Below are 19,002 nucleotides of genomic sequence, written 5' to 3'. Positions count from 1 at the left end.
TTTATATATCTTCTATGTTGATTAACAATTATTGTCTTGATTGATTGATGCAAATGGCTCGTTGTTCAATTATCAGGTTGATAAATTGTCATTTAGAACTTTAAATCCGTAATTGTTTAAGTGTTCTAATATTAGTGGTAAAATAACATAGTTGATTATAAAGGGATTTTTGATTTATTTTATGAAGATTTATCATCTAGTCTAAATGAATCGAGCTTGTGTATTTGTTGGCTAGAATTGGTAGTCTCTCTAATTATTAATGTTGTCGATAGATTAAATCCTAAGAGCTCGTTTAGGGTTGTTTATTGACAAGGGAAGTAATCAGAGAGCTTGTTTTGGTTATCGAGAAAGTAAGGAGAGATAGGTTATTAGAGCTTGTTAATAACCATAACCAATTTAGTGAAGAATAGAAGATTTTATCCTTGTATCTGTGATCAATTCTCTGAACCAATTCTGAAATTATACCTTTGGTTGGATATTTGTTTTATATTGATTTCTCCTTAATTTTTAGTTGATTATAATTGCTTTCTTTTATTTCACTTCGAAATTTCAAAACCCCCATTTTTCTTTGCTTTAATTTTCATTAAAATAAATCTACCCAGTCTCTGTGGATACGACCTTGTTCATCACTATTACAATTTGTATTTATTTGAGAGTGAGAATTTTATTATTTGTTGGGTTCGACACCCACCAGAAGCTTATTTTCTTTTTCTTTTGTCTTTCTGAAGGCTTTTGTACCGTTTCAATAATAATATAAACCAAGGCTCAGTGATATTTTTGACTTTTCAACTTATCCTAATAAGTTCAAGAGATTTGCCGAATTACCGTTGTGTCTCTTAATTGAATAATACGAAACTTTTATTCATTTTTCGGCATGTCTACAAAACATTATACCTAAATTTATAATGTAAATTTGGGTGGCATAGTACGAAAATATAACCCTAATATTTGGTGATATGTGTTACATGTACTAGGGCTACAAAAACCCGGTTAACCAAATTGGATATATGCTTTTTCAAACCGAATCAGTTTTCTGGCTCAAGCCATATTGTAAACCAAAACCAGTCCAAAATATGGCTTAAACCGGTTGCAAATCGATCTGGATTTTCAGTTTGCAATCTGGTTAACTGGTTTGCAAACCGGTTTTATTAAAAAGCTTTCCTTTTTTTAATCTTATGATAAAAAAATTCGTACTTTTAGATGACAAAATTTCAAGAGACCAAAAAACCAAATGATCCACAACAATTTGACGAATTAATCACCAATTAATGCTACTAAATTCTTCTCATCCAAGAATAATAATAATCATCACCAATTACATTATCATAAAATATAAAGTATTCCTTTAATGGCCAAATACAAAAGTGATTAAGAAATAAGAACAAGTGAAAGTTGTAAACTGGCCAGTCTCCCCTCCACTTTAAGGCTTAATCATTCTTCAATTGGCTAAGTGCAATCATGGAATCACCTGCAAGAGGAATGCAAAACTTACATTTACTCTCTCTATTACCTTTCAAAAACTAATAATTTAAATATATTCACAGAAACTTGTGCAATATATTTACAAGTTTTTAACGGAGATTTGGTGCTTTTTCGGGTAACTTGTACAGGTGGCGATGAAAAACTCCACCAAACTATGCTCGACCAAGCCCATTGTCACTGTTAATGGGAGGTTCCCAGGACCACTCTTTATTCAAGTATTCATACATCAATTTTATGGTAAAATTTTAGGAGTTTGAAGGCATGTTCATAGATGTAGAGACAAATTAAGACACAAGAAAGTTTTATCATCAATTAAAAAATGGCATATGCATGAATGAAGATTGAAGACAAATTAACCCAAAATGAAAACTTACCTCAAACACAGAAGCTTAATCCAGCCGCAATAAAGTGTCAATTGTTGGTGAAGACTGAAAAATGAAGATTGCGAATACTAAACTCATCACAACCAAAGGTCTTTTGTCGAAACTTGGAGAATGGAGGAAGGCGGCGAGTTTGGGAGGGGCTGTCGTTGGAGAGTGAAGACGGCGATTAGTCTTGGAGAGTGGAGATTATGGAGAATGGAGAGGAAGGCAGCGAGTTTAAGAGGGGTTGGCGACTGTAGTCTTGGGAGAGTGAAGAGGGTTGCGGCGAGTTTGAGAAGGGTTGTTGTCAGAGAGTCACGACGGCAACTGGAGTCTTTGAGAGTGGAGAGGGCAACAACGACTTTGAGAGGAAAGGAGTTGTCGAGTGTGAAGTGTTTGGGTCTCGGTTTAGGGATTCAAAATTAGGATATTAGGATTTAGATCATTAGAATAATATTATTATATTAATAGGAAAACCGGTTGTAAAAATACCCTAAGCCAGAAACCGAACTAGAAATCCAATTCAATCATTTTTTGAAACCAGAACCGAAACTGGTTTACTGGGTAACTGGTTTTGCGGACCGGTTTCCCTATTCGGTTTTCCCTTTTTTTTTTTTTTTTGTAGCCCTAACATGTATAACATTGTTTGTTAGAACTTAAGTTCTAGGAAGAACCCAACCCAAAAGACTGATTTGATAGCAGGTTTAAATACCACACTTGGTGAGTTTGGGATCCCAATGTGGGATCCTAACAATGTTCTTCATAATTGTAGAAACTCAGACCTCTATCTTGAAAAAATGTATGTCTAAGGTATATCAGTAATTTATATGACGTCTATAACCTAATAATAATGCTACGGACACCGAAGGTTTACACCGAAATTTTGCACCGAACGACATGTCACTTGAGTTAGACGCAACCACGTAACACATTAACAAATATTCCACGAATGAACAGTCGTCTATCAAATATGGATGAACGTCTATGATTATTGGACGACCATTCATTTTAAATACTCTTGTCCATGCAAAAATAACAATGGATTCCCGTCCATATTATATGGACGAGAGTCCATTTACTATAGATGAGTGTCCATAACAAAATATACAGGGATTCTAAGACTTGGAGCTAAAGCCAATTAGCATACTTTGGAAGGGGATGCATCTAGCAGATCGAAATTTCTCCCTTTTCCCTTTCCCCCCAAAGTATGATTTATTAGGAAATTATTAAGCCAAGAGTTTCTGGAACCAATTGAGGTTAAGGATCACTAGAAAATGCTAACTCCATTGGACTGGAAACTGAGGCAACTGAAGAAGAAAGCAACTTCAACGGTGCACTTCGACTGTAATAATAACTAATCCTAATAAAGCACTAAGTACAATCAAACAACTATTTTCTGCCCATGGAAATCAGTCAGCAGCATACAAGTGCACTGAGAAGGCAGGAAAGACATGCATACAAAGCGTGCTCCCATGAATTTTGAGCTAAGAATCCCAGAATGCAGAAAATCGCAACAACCAAGCCATAGTCAACCGTATTATTTTGCCCACAATGAAGAATACAAGTTACAGTATATCATAAGAAATCAGAACACTGTAGGGCGTCAAATCCTTCAATTAGTCTTTCCAAGCAGAAAGAAAAGATGTCTTCAATGGCATTGTTATGCCTGAAAAAGTAGGGCTGACACAAAACCCAGTCAGCATAAAAAGTCAAAGCTTAGGTAGGTCCACAGCCAATCAGAGGCAGCCATGTCACACAATGACATGAATGGCATGCTCCTGTCAGGGTAGTGGGTGTGCGTCAGACCAGCCAGGAGCTAGAGTGATTCCACGTGTCTAATCCCTGCACCAAATCGCATAAATCGCTCTAGAAGGTGGGCAATGGGACATAATTAAGAAGGATTTGCACAGATAATCCCACAAACTCACAGATTTAGTAATCATAACCTTAACCTATCCCACTATAAATTGAGAGCTCCTCTCTCATTTGGGGGATTAGCTAATCTTTCTAAAGAAAAATAGCATTTTCTCTCTCTCTCGTATAATCATTTATAAGTCAACTCGCTGAACGCAACCTGACCACTATTATTAATACAAAATCAGTGGACGTAGGATTTGCTTTCTTGAGCATCCGAACCACTTTAAACACTGTTCTCCATTGCTTTTACTCTCACTCTCTCATCCATGTGTGTCTTTTGGGCCAGCTTAGCATTTCACACGTGCGTTTGGTTGGTGTCAAGATCACACATCAACAGTTTGGCGCTAGAAGGAGGGCCTGATTTACTATTCGTCCTTAATTAGGAGAATCTCTAACTTACTGGTCCTACAACAGCAAATGGCTCGTTAACTTGAACCTGAGCGAACCAATCAGGGTGCTAAGGAGATCCCCCAAGTACAGGAGGACACCTCTCCCGAGGTACCTTCGGTTCTGCAAAATGTCATAGGGGATATTCCTTCAAGTTCACAATTTTACCCTGCCATCAGAAGCTACTTGGAGAGGTTCGACAATACTCTCCAGACGGTCAACCAAAGGTTGGACCGGGGCGTGCCATCCGAATCAAATAAGGCAGTGCAACCGCCAAAAACGTCTGCAGGTCACGCGAAAGCACGGCAAAGGGCGATAGCCAGTGCTGCGAGCATTGCAACGCGCCGAATGAAGGGTAAGCAAGTGATAAAAAACAGGCCTAAGGTCCGGGGAACACCGACCATGTCTCGAGTAGAATACTCGTGGCGTTAAGACTTGGTGAAAGGTCGCAGCCCGAGCCGTCCCATGCCACGTCGCATGCGCACCTCTATAAAAGTGCTGGGCGGGGCGATTCTTATCACCACCAGAAAAACGATCCTGATCGTCATCATGCGAGAGGTTCCCACACTTTGCGGGGTGGTTCGTACTAACGATCAACGAAAAGGCAAGAAACCACGCTATGAGCCCAAAAAGTCATATGCTCCAGTTCCTCGTCGCGATCGCGACAGAAATTAGTATACGCCTTTGAATGCGTCTGTATCGGTTATTCTTGACAAGTCGGAAGAAGCCAGCCTGCTCGGAGAGCCTGAGCCTATGAAAAATCCCCCATCAGCCAGAAATAGTAAAAAATACTGTCGCTTTCATCGGGATAATGGGCATCACACCGATGAGTGTCGAGCTCTCAAACAGGCAATCGAAGACCTCATGAAGCAAGGGTATTTCAAGGAATATATTGATGACTCTACTCCCGCACAAGAAAAACATCAAAGGGAACCAGGAAAGAAGTGTCATGATTGTAAAGGTATATGCAGCGTCAATTTGATCTTTGGGGGACTACACCTTGCGGGAAACTCGCGAGGTGCCTAGGAAAGATATGCTCGCACAACCCATCACGATCCCATCAGTGTGATGAGCACGACACGGCAACCACAGAAGATTTGCAGGGAGGAGAAAATTACCTTCTCCTAAAAGGATGCAGTTCGATTGCATCATCCCCACGATGACGCTCTTATGATCACGCCCTTGATAGGGCGTCATAACGTCCACAGAATGTTGGTGGACAACAAAAGTGCTGTGAATATCTTGTTCTAGACAGCTTTCGAAAGAATGAACTTGGATGAGGCTGACCTGAAGCCCGCCTCGATCCCCCTATATGGTTTTATAGGGGACCACCTGATCTCCAAAGGAACGATCTTGCTTCCAGTCACACGAGGTGACTTTGACGAAGTGACCAAGGTTACTGAGTTCTTGGTAGTGGATTGCCCATCTGCTTTTAATAGTATCCTGGGGTGACCTCTGCTGAGAAACTTCAAGGCAGCCACTTTAATATACCATCTGAAGATGAAGTTTCCCACCCCGACGGCGATAAGGGAAGTCAGCGGATCTCGGTGCGTATCTCACGACTGTTATGTGAAAGCAGTGCAGATGGCGTGCAAAGGGAAAGACATCTCACGCGGCATTCCCCGAAAGGCAATGGCACCGGTCAGATCGAGCCACAGCCTGGCCCAACTGAGGATAATATGGATCCTCGCATTTAGGAATGCCCTTCCAGTGGGCTAGTTGAGGATATGTTTGAAGTATCGGTCGACCAGAGTGAGCCGAGCAGAGTGTTAAGGATTGGGAGCAATCTCAACCCCCAGCTCGTCACCGAACTGACCAGCTTCCTCAAAGAGAATATCGATGTGTTCGCATGGTCACATGCAGATATGGTCGGGATCAGCTCAGATATTATTTGCCATGCATTGAACATCGACAGTGAAGCCAAGCTGGTTCGCCAAAAGAGGAGAGCGATGGATCTGAAACGATACGCCACTTTGAAACTTGAGGTAGATAATCTCCTTCAAAATGGATCCATCCGAGAAGTGCTCTATCTGACCTGGTTGCCAACCTAGTTCTAGTAAAGAAGCCCAACGGCAAATGGTAGACCTACGTCGACTTCACCGACCTCAACAAGGCATAGCCGAAAGATAGCTTTCTCCTGCCCATAATCGACCAGCTCGTGGATGCCACCTCCGAGCACGAGTTGTTGAGTTTTATGGACGCATACTCGGGATACAATCAAATTCTGATGTATGCGTCGGACGAAGAGCATACGTCCTTTGTTACAAATCGGGGGTTGTACTGCTACAAAGTTATGCCTTTCGGCCTCAAGAATGCTGGCTCAACTTACCAGCGGTTGGCTAACCGAATGTTCTCCAAACATATCAGAAAATCGATGGAAGTCTATGTAGATGACATGCTAGTCAAGTCGCATGTCGCTTCAGATCATATAGCGCATCTCGCTGAGATGTTTGACGTCCTCCAGCTCTACAGAATGAAGCTAAACCCCCTCAAGTGCTCATTCGGAGTATCCTCGGGGAAAATTCCTAGGATACATGGTTAACCAACGAAGAATAGAGATCAACCCCGAGAAAATCTAAGCTCTCCTCGATATGAAAAGCCCGACCAACAAAAAGCAAGTCATGAGCCTCAATAGGCAAATAACGGCACTAAGTCGCTTCATATCGAGGGCAACAGATCGTTGCTTCCCATTTTTCAATGTTCTAAGGGCCAATAAAAAGTTTGAGTGGACTCCCGAGTGTGAACAAGCATTCCAGAGTATTAAAGAACACCTCGAGAAGTCACCTCTTCTGTCCAAGCCTCTCCCGTAAGAGATCCTCCTCCTGTATTTGTCCGTCTCTCAATTCGCGGTCAATGCAGCCTTAATTTAGGAAGAGGACAGGGTCCAATGGCCAGTGTATTACGCGAGCAAGCGTATGTTAGATGCCGAGATGCGGTATCCAAAAATGGAACGATTAGCTTATGCCCTGCTGATCACTTCCAGAAAGTTACGACCTTACTTCCACCCCCATACGATCCATGTAATGACTAACTACCCGCTCAAGCAGGTCCATGGAATTAAGTCAGTTCGATCTAAAGTATAGACCGAAATCAACTATCAAAGGGCAGGCTGTTGACGACTTCATATCAGAATTCTCATATCATCCGACGAATGAGTCGGAGCAACAGCCCAGCGAAGTCATTCAGGAAACTACTCAAAATCTATCGACCTGGAGCCTCTACGTCGATGATCATCAAACAGAAAGAGGGTCGGGGCATGTCTTCTCCTTTTGAGTCTCGAAGGGGCTCGCATTCATGGCATTCTCCGGTTCGGTTTTAAGGCTACCAATAATGAGGCTGAGTATGAAGCTCTGCTCGCTGGATTACGATTGGCCAGAGAAATGGGTGCAACCACGATCAGTATCCACAGCAACTTTATGCTGGTCGTTAACCAGATTTTGGAAAAGTACCAAGCCAAAGAAGAAAATATGATCAACTATCTGAAGAAAGCTAAGGCTGCACTCGAGCCGTTCAAGCACTTCACGATCACTCAGATTCCTAGAGAGAGCAACTCTATGGCAGATGCCTTGGCAAGGATAGCCTTGTCATTAGACTCAGGTGCACTGGAGAGCATTCCTGTTCGATTCATCGAGACCCCCAGTATCAGCCCGATCGAACAGGTCGTGAATGTAACAAAATCATATTCCTGGATGACCCCTATCATTCAGTATCTCAAGGACGGGATATTGTCTGATGACAAGGTCGAGGCAAGGACTCTGCAAACAAGATCTGCTCGTTACACCCTCATCGGAGACTAGCTTTACAGGTGAGGGTTTAGCGCCCCTTTCCTCCGATGTGTAACCAGTGAAGAGGCAGATTACATCATGAGGGAGATACATGAAGGGATCTACGATAATCACACCGCTGCACGATCTTTCGCTAACAAAGTTGTTCGTCAAGCGTACTACTAGCCCCTAATCCAAGAAGACACCTACAACTTTGTCAAAAGGTGTGATAAGTGTCAGCGGTGCGGTTCGCAAACATACCGCGAGCTCCTTCCCACAGCTGATAACCATGACCAGCCCTTGGCCATTCTCCATGTGGGGAATCGATCTCATCGGTCCCATGCCAGTTGGTAAAGGGGGAGTAAAGTATGTCGTGGTCATGGTGGATTAGTTCACCAAATGGGTCGAAGCAGAACCATTAGCCGCGATCACGACCAGAAAGCTCAAGGACATCATCTTCAAGAACATTGTGTGCCGCTATAGGATTCCTCATACTTTTATTTCAGACAATGGTAAACAATTCGACAATGAGGAGTTTAAGCAGTTTTGCGATGAGCTGGGTATTCATAAAAAAATTGCCTCAGTTGCAAGGCCGCAAGCAAATGGTCAAGTTGAAGTTGTCAACAAAACCATCAAACACACTCTGAAGGCAAAACTTGGCGCAGCCAAGGGGAATTGGGTCGACGACCTCCCCGACGTCCTATGGGCATACATGACAACTCCGAGAACTTCTACCTCAGAAACCCCTTTTTCGCTAGCATATGGCTGCAAAGCGATGATCTATGTGGAGGTAGGAACCAGTTCACTTCGGAGAGACCTGTACAACGAAGCCGACAATGAAGCACTTATGCGCGCAAGTGTGGACCTAGTTAAAAAACATCGCAGCAAGGCTCAGCTAAGAATAGTAGCCTATCATCAACGCGCGAAGAGGTTCTTCGACTCTAAGGTCAGGAGAAGAGACTTCCGAGTTGGCAACCTTATTTTGAAGGAAGTTCTTTTCGGTACTAGAGAACCAAGTGGGGGAGTCTTAGGATCGAACTAGGAAGGTCCATACCGCATTGCCAAAGTGATAAGACCGGGGACTTATCATCTCAAAAGGCTGAATGGTTCCGAAGTACCCCAAGCTTGGAATGCTGAGCATCTTCGACTATATTATCAGTAATTCCGAATTCAGTCTTTCCTTGTAAAGATTTTATTTCTCGCAATCTTTGTAAGTAACAAATGTATTATTCTGTTGTAATAATATTTCCAATGTAATTTTGCTCACACAGGCGTGTTGTAATCATGTTCGCATAGACTTGTTCTAATGTTATAAACGGTTAGAATGTGATCTCATATATAACATGGGGTACAGAAATTGTAAGTGCTCGAGGGATTAAGAAAGATGCATTTCATTAATAAGTACAGCGAACAAGATCCTAAAAATAAATTACAATTATTGGTCATGATCCTTAACTCCTAGAGGCCCGACCTCGTCATCTCAAGGCTGGTCGTCATCCGCCTGGTCGGCTGTGGGCTCCTCTAGGGGTATCCCCAAGCCTCTCCTTGATCAAATCCTTGGGCGACCTCTGCTGCCTCCTTATCGTCGAGCCGTGCCATGGATATGAGTTTGCTGCCAATCCTCCGGGAGGTCAGACATATCAATCTCCGGATTCTTCGGCCGCAAGGCATAGATGGACTCAATCGCCCATTCAGCAGCTTTTGCCTCAATCTCCACTGCTTGGCTCTACATCTCTTCGGTCAGTGAAGTACCTCTTCCCTGACTTGCTTGGAGTTTGACCTCGAGAGCCTGCCTTTGCTTCTCGGAGGCCTCCCTCTCCTGCCTTGCTCGTAAGGCCTCGCTGAGAGGTCGTTTTGAGCAATTGGTCTTTCTCGCCAGCCTCCCTGGAAAGCCTGACTATAGTTCTCTGGAGTTCCTTTATCTCCTCCCTGTGCTTCTCAAGCTCGGTCTTTTGAAAATCCACCGTGCGAAGAGCTGCATTCCTTTCGTTTAGGTACTAGTTTGCCGATTCAGTGGATAGCTTCTTTTCTGCTTCAGCGGCTTCCAGGTCCTGCTTGAGCCGCGCATTCTCTTCCTTCAGTGCGACCTCTCCCTTAGCAGCTCCCAGCCGGACCTTTTATAGGGATAGTTGCATGGAGAGCAGAGCTTGCAAACAAGAGGAATAATGTCAGTTTCCTACCAAGAACGAAAAGGCAAAGTCCTCATTGAGGACAATTCATTTTACCTTGCTTATGTGCTGGATTGATGTGGACATCAGGTCCACATGGTTAGAACCCATGAACTCTTCAAATACTTTCGCGAGTCTGCACTCCAGCAAGGTGAAGACCACCGGCTACAAATGATCTGGCAGTTGTCCCATCGAGTCCAGCACTGGAGTGTCCTTGTCGGTGCCCCCGATAGGGGTGTCGCCCACCGGTTCTTTACCTAACCTCTTTCCAGCACCTGCGACCTTGCTTTGCCCTGCTCAAGATGCTCCCGAAGCAATGGGAATGCCTGGCAACGACCTCTCGGGCTAAACGCCTAGATCCTCCGGTTCGGACTCTGACTCTTCGACTCGAATTTTTCACCTCTTCTTGGATCGTTGGGCCGTCGTCTTTTGCTTTGGGCGAGCAGCCAAAGGCTGGGAAGTGCCCGTAGGTCAGACCGGGGCACCCGCCGAAGGTTAGGAAGTCTCAACAGGACACGCCGAAGCCCCCAATGTTGCCCCTTCGATCGGGGGACCACTGGGAGCAACTTCGGTCATCCTAGCGGTCCTCGCTCGAGGGAAAGTAAACTGCCTTCGTCGTGGCGACTTGGCACCTTCGGAGGCATGGTTGCTGCATGTGAACGTCGTCAGTAAAAAATAGTTTATCGCACAATCGAAAGACCCAGTTAACACAACTTACTCGATGGGGGCTCTAAGGTCGTGTCTACGTTGAAGAAACCGTATCTCTGCAGATTCACGGTTGTCATGAGCAGCCTTGCGTCGCGACTCGCTTCGGGTAGGAAACCTAAAGCTACGATTCTGTCCGGGTCCACGAGCAGCTCTAAATTGGTCATCTTGTTAACTACCAGAAAAATAAAGGCTGCGTTTGGATGAGTATTTTCATCCATATTTTGAGTCAGACTTTCCGAATAGTGTTTGGTTCAATATTTAGATAATAGGATCTTCACAATTCTATTCTAACTTTCTGACAGTTTGACCGTTTGAATTTATTTTTTGCAACCTTCCCCTTTGTCACGCTTCTCTTTTGACAGCTTATGACACATTTGAATTTTTTTTTTGCAGCCTTCCTTTTTCACGCGTTCTGTTTTCTTCTTTCACGCTGCTTCACCTGTTTTTTTTTTTTTTTTTTTCAGTCTTTTTGCACGTGTTCGTCTTTCTTCTTTCACCTCCTTCACTTCACTTGTTCAGTGTTCACCATTTCAGTTTGCATTACGCACGGTTTCACTTTTTCTCTTCACCTTCTTCACTCACCATTCATTTTACATTAGCAGCTTCTTCACTGTTTCTTCACTTTAGCATTTCAGTGAAAACTCTGACCGTTCACCGTTAAGCCACAATACCGTCAAGCAAACACTCCGATCGTTCACCGCAACCACCGATGGCCACCACGATACCCACCGTCAGCCACAAACACTCCGATCGTTCACCGTTAAGCTACAACACCGTCAAGCCACAAACACTCCGATTGTTCACCGCAACCACCGACGAACCACCTATGACCCCCGTCAAGCCACAAACACTCCGATCGTTCACCGTTATGCCACAATACCGTCAAACCATCAGATCTGTCATCGGAAATATTTGATTTTAGTGAAGGGAACGTTTTGGATTTTTTTTTTTTTTTTGCAGGTTTGTAAATGTGTTGTACATGTTGATGAGCGGTCAATTTGTTTGGTTTGGAGTTTGGCGATGAGTTTAATCTATCGGTTTTTTTTTTTTTTTTTTTTTTTTGCAGCTTTATAAATATGTTGTAAGAGAGACCGTGGTTTTTGCGAATCCAATTAGCTTATGTGAAGACATACAACGTAATTGTACTTATTTCATTTCAATTTTGCCATTGTTAGTACTTTTTTCCTTTTAACACAAGTGTCAAAAAATTGTACAGCTTCATATGTTCTATATGTACATTTTGTATGTAATGGATGATTATTGGATAATTAGAATTATTGGATAATTAGAATTATTTTTTTCGGATTTCACTAACTGATTATTTGTTCTGTATTCGACGTCGTTCTTAATCATAACAACAATTACGCTCATATGCATAGATGTCAGTATAATTTGCCTCAACGTCGCAGGGTTGATTACTACTTGAAGCAGAGGCGAAAGTTTCAACGTTTTTCCAGATTGGAGTTCGTCATACACCCAGTTGGTTGACATTGTCTGTATCGGCCCCTGCATTGATGTCATCAAGCAGTGTCGATCGAACGAGGTTAAGTTTATCTGTGTTTACTTGATTACCACCACATGTTTATATTTTTTTTAATGTGATTGGTGATTCGTTGGGTGTCCCAATTTTTGTTGCCCTTACCATACTGTCCTTAGATGAGTGATTCTGTGCCTGGTCTGCTGAGATGACCCACAAATTTATGGTCCTGTTATCTGAGCGGGCCAAAAATTCGCATGGTACCGCAATAAAACAGCAGATTACCAGGTAATGTTGACGACATATCATCAGTGGCTGGCAGGAGATTCAACGTCACACAATTAGCCTCTAAGTTCTTTCGCCTGCGAAACCTTATCAAGCATGGCGGAAATTGCTGCAACACACGGGGTTCGGGTGGGATCCCGAGTCACAAAGTCCAACGTGTCCTGTTGAGGTTTGGCAAGAATATGCCAAGGTAAATTTTCATATTTTTTAACTAATATTATTCAATGACACCGTAAATGTACGCTTTTTTCGACTGCTAATATTATATATTATTCTTTTAACTTACCAGCAAACCCACTGGCGCAACAATTTTACCACAAGGACTTCCTCATAAGGAGCTTTATGAAATAATATTTGAGAAGCAAACTGCCACTAGAAGATATGCGTACATATCTACATCCCAACAGTGGAGACCTCCATTATTCCAATCCTGACGCGGTTCCCATAGATGGTAGCGACTTTGAACCTGATCCTGATCGGACGACAGGGAAAAACGACCAAACACATCTGGCCATGAAGAGCGAGAAATAGAGGAACAAAGCAGCCAAGGACAATCACTTGCGGATGCCATTTTTAGCTTGACGAACGAGCTTGCGAAGAAGCGGACTAGGGATCAAGGGCTAGCAATTGCAGTGCAGATGAAGGGAAAGAGAACACCAGTGCTCCATCTTCCTTTTTCCCATGAGCAATTGTATTGACATCTTGACGGGCATGCAAGTACCGACACAGTTTTACCTGCTGGTTGTTGAGTACTTATATGAAATCCAGGTGGCGGGAGGTATTCGTGAAACCCTGCTTGAGGAAAAGGCTAACTGGATTTATAACAATTTTCCAATAGTAGATGACACTATATTTCCTAAGTGTTTGGCAACAATTTTGTAGCGTCATGTGGGCAGTTGTCATTACAATTACAATTTATAACGCTACTGTATGAACTTATTAATGTGGTACTGTTTTATGTGATATTGCATGTTTAAACACTTTTTGGATTGTCATTAGAATTAAACATTCGCTGTTATATTTTGCTAAGTAGTACAACAACTGTTAATTGTTGATAAATGTTTTGAAATGTGTAGGTTTAAATGGCGTCGTCTAGCCGTACAGGAAGAAGACACGTGCTACAGATGAGGGACAAGAAGAAATACTGACAGATATAGCCATTGCACTCTGCGTGTGTTGCCGCGTTAGAAGCAAGTAGTGTCTGAACCACGATATACATCCATTTAACTGGTCATGATTACATTGTTGAAGTACTCAATTGTCATCCTGACAGGATCTATGACAAGTGCCGCATGGACAAAGACTGTTTTACATACTTATGTGAAATTTTGTCCGATCAAGGCAATTGCAACCAACCAGGAATACGAGTTTGGAAAACAGTTATGATATTTCTAACAATCGTTGGAAAAAACGAGACAATCAGAACAATGAGGGGATTTCCAACATTCGGTGAAACGATCTCTAGACATGTTGTCGCAGTTTGAGACGCTATATGTGAGTTGAAGACAGAGTTTATCAGACCACCTGACTTCAATGATGTTCCATGGGAAATATCAACCACACAGAAAATATTACCCTCTTTAAGGTACTGGTTCATTATGTTTCTATTAGTAGATAGTTAAGTTTGTTGCGTTATTAATTTTTATAGTCGGTTAATAGAGTAAAATTCATTTTTCATGAAGGACTGTATTGGAGCCATGGTGGCACACTGATAGCTTCAGTTCCACGTGAATTTGTCGATGGGTACGGGAATCGCAAAGGAACGAAGACACAGAATGTATGACTGTATGCGACTTTAACATGATGTTCACTTATGTCGTTACTGGATGGGAAGGATCTGCGCATGATTCAAGAGTTTTAAATTCAATTCTTGATGATCCAATTCTAGATTCCCAGATCCTCTACCAGGTATAGTATTTTCTTGATGTATTATAGCGTATTTGCTCCACTGTTGAGGCCCTGTGATTCAAATAAAATGTCTGATCTTATTATAGGAAATATTATTTGGTTGATACGGGTTATCCAAATAGAGACGGGTTCCTCGCCCCTCATAGGCGAGTGGCTTACCATATTTCTAATCTCGCCGTAACCGAAGAGAGCCACAAGAGTTGTTTAACTACAGACATGCTTCACTCCGCAATGTTGTTGAGAGAACCTTTGGTGTTTTAAAAGACGGTTCCGTATTCTGAATAGAATGAACAATTACCCTTGGACAACCAGGGGCAGATTGTTATGGCATGTTGTGTACTTCATAATTTTATCAGAATGCACAATATGGACGACCGTATCTTCGAACAAACCAATAATAATACAGGTAATGAGCAAATATATTGTGATCGTCAAAACGGGACAGAATATGGCCGAAATGGAGAAGGACCGAGTCTACCGCAACAAGGTATTATAGACAACATGACGACTATACGGGATAACATAACGAATGCACTGTGGGCAACACAGTGGACCATGTCATAGTTGTTAATGGAGTATATGTGTAAGAATGATTGTAAGGGTTGATAATTAGTACTTTTGTCATATATGTATGAATATGATGTTTTTAAACGGTTGAATTAGTACTTGAAATTAATATGGGTTTTTGTTTCTTAATATCTACGGGTGACAAAATTACCAATAAAATATTTAGTATTATTAAAATGTAACTTGATGAGTTATATATATAATAATACATTATTTTAACAAAATTCAACAAAATATTATATTAATAAATCATTTATAAAAAAATATATTAATCAAATATTCAACACAAATATCAAGGTCAAAATACTCAACCAAACACATATTCTAAAAATCATATTCTTGTAATCATAACCCTATCCAACTATCCAATCCTATCCCCAAAATCCTATCCAAAATACTGAACCAAACGCACCAAAACAAACCGTTAGCAAAAGAAACAGAGTCAATAAATTCGTTAAGGGAAAAGAACCTACTCGGGTCCTAGAAGCGGCAAAGGCCGTCATAACGAAAGAAGAAAAACTTCGTCTCATAGGCCCCCGCATTGCTAGGATAATTGTGTATCTCCGCTGCTATAGTAGGTCACCTGGACAAGTAATAGGAATCCTTATCCTTACTCTTTTTTAGGATATACGAGCACCGAGCTCTACCGCAATTAGCTCGCCCAACCCGTTCTCAAGACACGCGATGTACATGGCAACGACAATCATGTACGCGTTTGGTGTGAGTTGCATCAGCGCGATCTTGAAATGATCCAGGACCGACCTGACAAAAGGGTGGAAAGGGATCAACCCCCCACCCTTGAAGATTTCCTTGGAGATCGTGGCCAACCCACGTGGCGGATAGCGACCTGTGTGCGTCTTATCGCGGAAGACCTCCACGCGGATAGCGTATTGGTCTATCACCCTTTCGAGCTCATCCTCAGTAAGTACCAAGAAGATCTCTCTAATGAGGCCTACAGGAGCATCCTACGTAGACGAACTGGTCCCTTCCTCGGATCTGGTCATTGAGGGGTCCATTCTACTACAGTCTGTAAAAGCAACAAGCAGGGAATCTTTTAGCCCTCGTACACTATTTCGTACGATGTCATGGAGGAAAGCAAACACTTCCCTTCTTAAATCCTAGAAAAACCTTAACAGAATGTTTCAAGCCGCCATTCATGGCTCGAACCCAGCAAGAACATTTCGTCTCCGATCAACTACCGACAGACTGAGATCATTTATCAGCTACTGGGAGTAAGAAATAAAAACAAAAAGCGATCCTTACCTCTCGGAATATGAAGATGAATCCTTCTGCTTCGAATATCAGGTACGCACTAGTTTGGAAGGCAAAGAATCAAAGTTTGCAAAAGTCTCTTGCTCTCTTTGAAAAGATGAGTATGATGACATTGCCTGAAATGAACCTGGGTTTTATAGCAAAAAGAACTGGCACTTGGTTTTCCTGAAATCAAATGACGTTTGGGTGGAAAAATGTATCTCATCGTTGATCGTGACCACGTATCGCAGATCCACGGGGAAGGGTGACCATCATGCTCTAAGAAAACCAAATCGTCGTCCTTCGCCGTTGAAACAAGCGACGGTATGTTCTCCTTCCGCATTAAATGCGCCCCAATCTGCATTTAATGCTCTGATAGGGGATATTGTTTCAGCATGTCACGCATTTAATGCGCATGGCTGTCATTTATTGCGCACATGACACGTTTGTTAGAGCAGAAGGTGTTTCATTAAATTTATCCATTACAAAAATGCAACAGGTGACATTTGAAGAGATCGTTACGTAAACCACTCTTCGTCTAGCCAATCACGAAGCGATGTGACTCTAGACGAGTATTCAGTTTCGAAACAACCCAATCCCTTGTCCTGAGGAGAATTTCAAGTATAATCAGGTCATGAACTTCAAAAAATCGAAATCAAAGTACTGGTATGGTTTGAGATCAGGTCGTTCATCCTTAAGCAAAGACCCTTAGGTCGCACGCACAAAAGCGCAGTCTCGACCTCTTTTCAAACAAGTCAGAATCTCCAGAATTTCCTCGAAGGCGTCTAGTCACAGAATGAATTATAGTTTCTAAGGTTCGATCCTCAAACCTTAAAAACTGGGGGACTTCTGTTATGCCTGAAAAAGTAGGGCTGACGTAAAACCCAGTCAACATAAAAAGTCAAAGCTTAGGTAGGTCGCAGCCAGTCAAAGGCAGCCACGTCACACAATGACATGAACGGCATGCTCTTGTCAAGGCAGTGGGTGCGCGTCAGACTAGCCGGGAGCTAGAGTGATTCCACGTGTCTAATCCCTGCACTAAATCGCGTAAATCGCTCTAGAAGGTGGGCAATGGGACATAAAGAAGGATTTGCACGGATAATCCCACCAACTCACAGATTTAGTAATCATAACCTTAACCCATCCTACTATAAATTAAGAGCTCCTCTCTCATTTGGGAGATTAGTTAATCTCTCTAAAGAAAAATAGCATTCTCTCTCTCTCTCGTGTAATCATTTGTAAATCAGCTCGCTTAATGCGACCTGACCACTATTATTAATACAAAATCAGTAGACATAGGATTTGCTTCCTTGAGCATCCGAACCACTTTAAACACTGTTCTCCCTTGCTTTTACTCTTACTCTCTCATCCACATGTGTCTTCTGGGCCAGCTCAGCATTTCACACGTGCGTTTGGTAGGTGTCAAAATCACGCATCAACAGGCATGAACAGAGAATAGTTTCGATACGTTTTGAGGGGATTCATAACATAAACATCGAAGGTAATATCACAATGAGAATTAAGATGCAGCCAATCACTAGAAGATTTTTACTAGGGCAAAAGCATTATGTTGTTGAATGCCAAAATGCCACAAGCACAATTTGAAGCATTAAACTGATCAGTACTCTGTACAAGTTCAGCATCTTCTTTTGTCTCACTCTACAAGAATCCGTACGCTCAATCACCTAGAAGCTAAAACCAAGACATACAAATTCAACAGANATTTCTGGTTATTAGTAAACAAGAGTCGAGATCAATTTATAATCAATAAATATTTGTTTTTCATAATAAAATTGACTTCTATCTAGCATGATCATGATAATTAACTTGTATAGGTGTTAACTTATGTTCCTCACACAGAGAATATATAGTCTAATATTTTTCTTTATCAAAACTTGATCATAGTGCACGATATTTTATTCACTAGAAATTGACTTGTAACTTAATAAATAGTACGTACCAGGACCACAATGATTGAGAAAAATATCAAAAATATTAAATACATAAAGGTCACCCATAAAAAAAACTGTCTTTTTACTTATTGAAATTATTTAATTTGATGAAAAAGATTTTTTTTTTTATTTTATTATTATTATTTTGGAAAGTGTAATGGTGGTTTTCATTTTTTCCAGCCGGGTTTTTTGTTTTTTTATAGTAAACCTTCTTCCCTTTTGGTCTTTTTGTAATGAGTATCTATTGGTTATAGAAATATGATCATAACCCTCACGTGTTTGGCTTTTCTTGTAGTAAGCACCTGCCACCTGTTAGTTTCATAAATGCGATTTTAACTTCCTTTTTTTTTTACTGATCGTTAACTTATTCTGTTTAAATTTAAAGGAAATAACGTTTTTACCAAAATATATTAACAAGGTTTGCTCCCTTTTTGGGTTCAAAGTGGGTCACCTATAAGGCTATCACATTTGTGTTTTATTTGAATATTAGACGTGTATGGTATTTAATTGGTCTTAAAAATTAATTTAAGTGTACATAAGCTGGTACGAATACCTCAGTCATAAAAAAAAATGTTAAGAGGTTAATATATTTTTTAGAAGTTAAATTGCTGGAATTGTTTATAAATTTGGAGGTGAATTGATGATATTTCCAAATATACTTTGATACATCATACTTTCTTTAATTAGAATATAAATCTATATTACTATCACATGAACATGTAAATTCTTAACCCTGATATTTAATCATATAATTCAAAGTTCCGAATGAAGATA

The sequence above is a fragment of the Pistacia vera genome, unplaced genomic scaffold (genome assembly GCF_008641045.1).
Source record: "Pistacia vera cultivar Batoury unplaced genomic scaffold, PisVer_v2 Contig1045, whole genome shotgun sequence".
In the NCBI taxonomy this organism is placed as follows: Eukaryota; Viridiplantae; Streptophyta; class Magnoliopsida; order Sapindales; family Anacardiaceae; genus Pistacia; species Pistacia vera.
Note: the sequence above shows the minus strand (reverse complement) of the source record.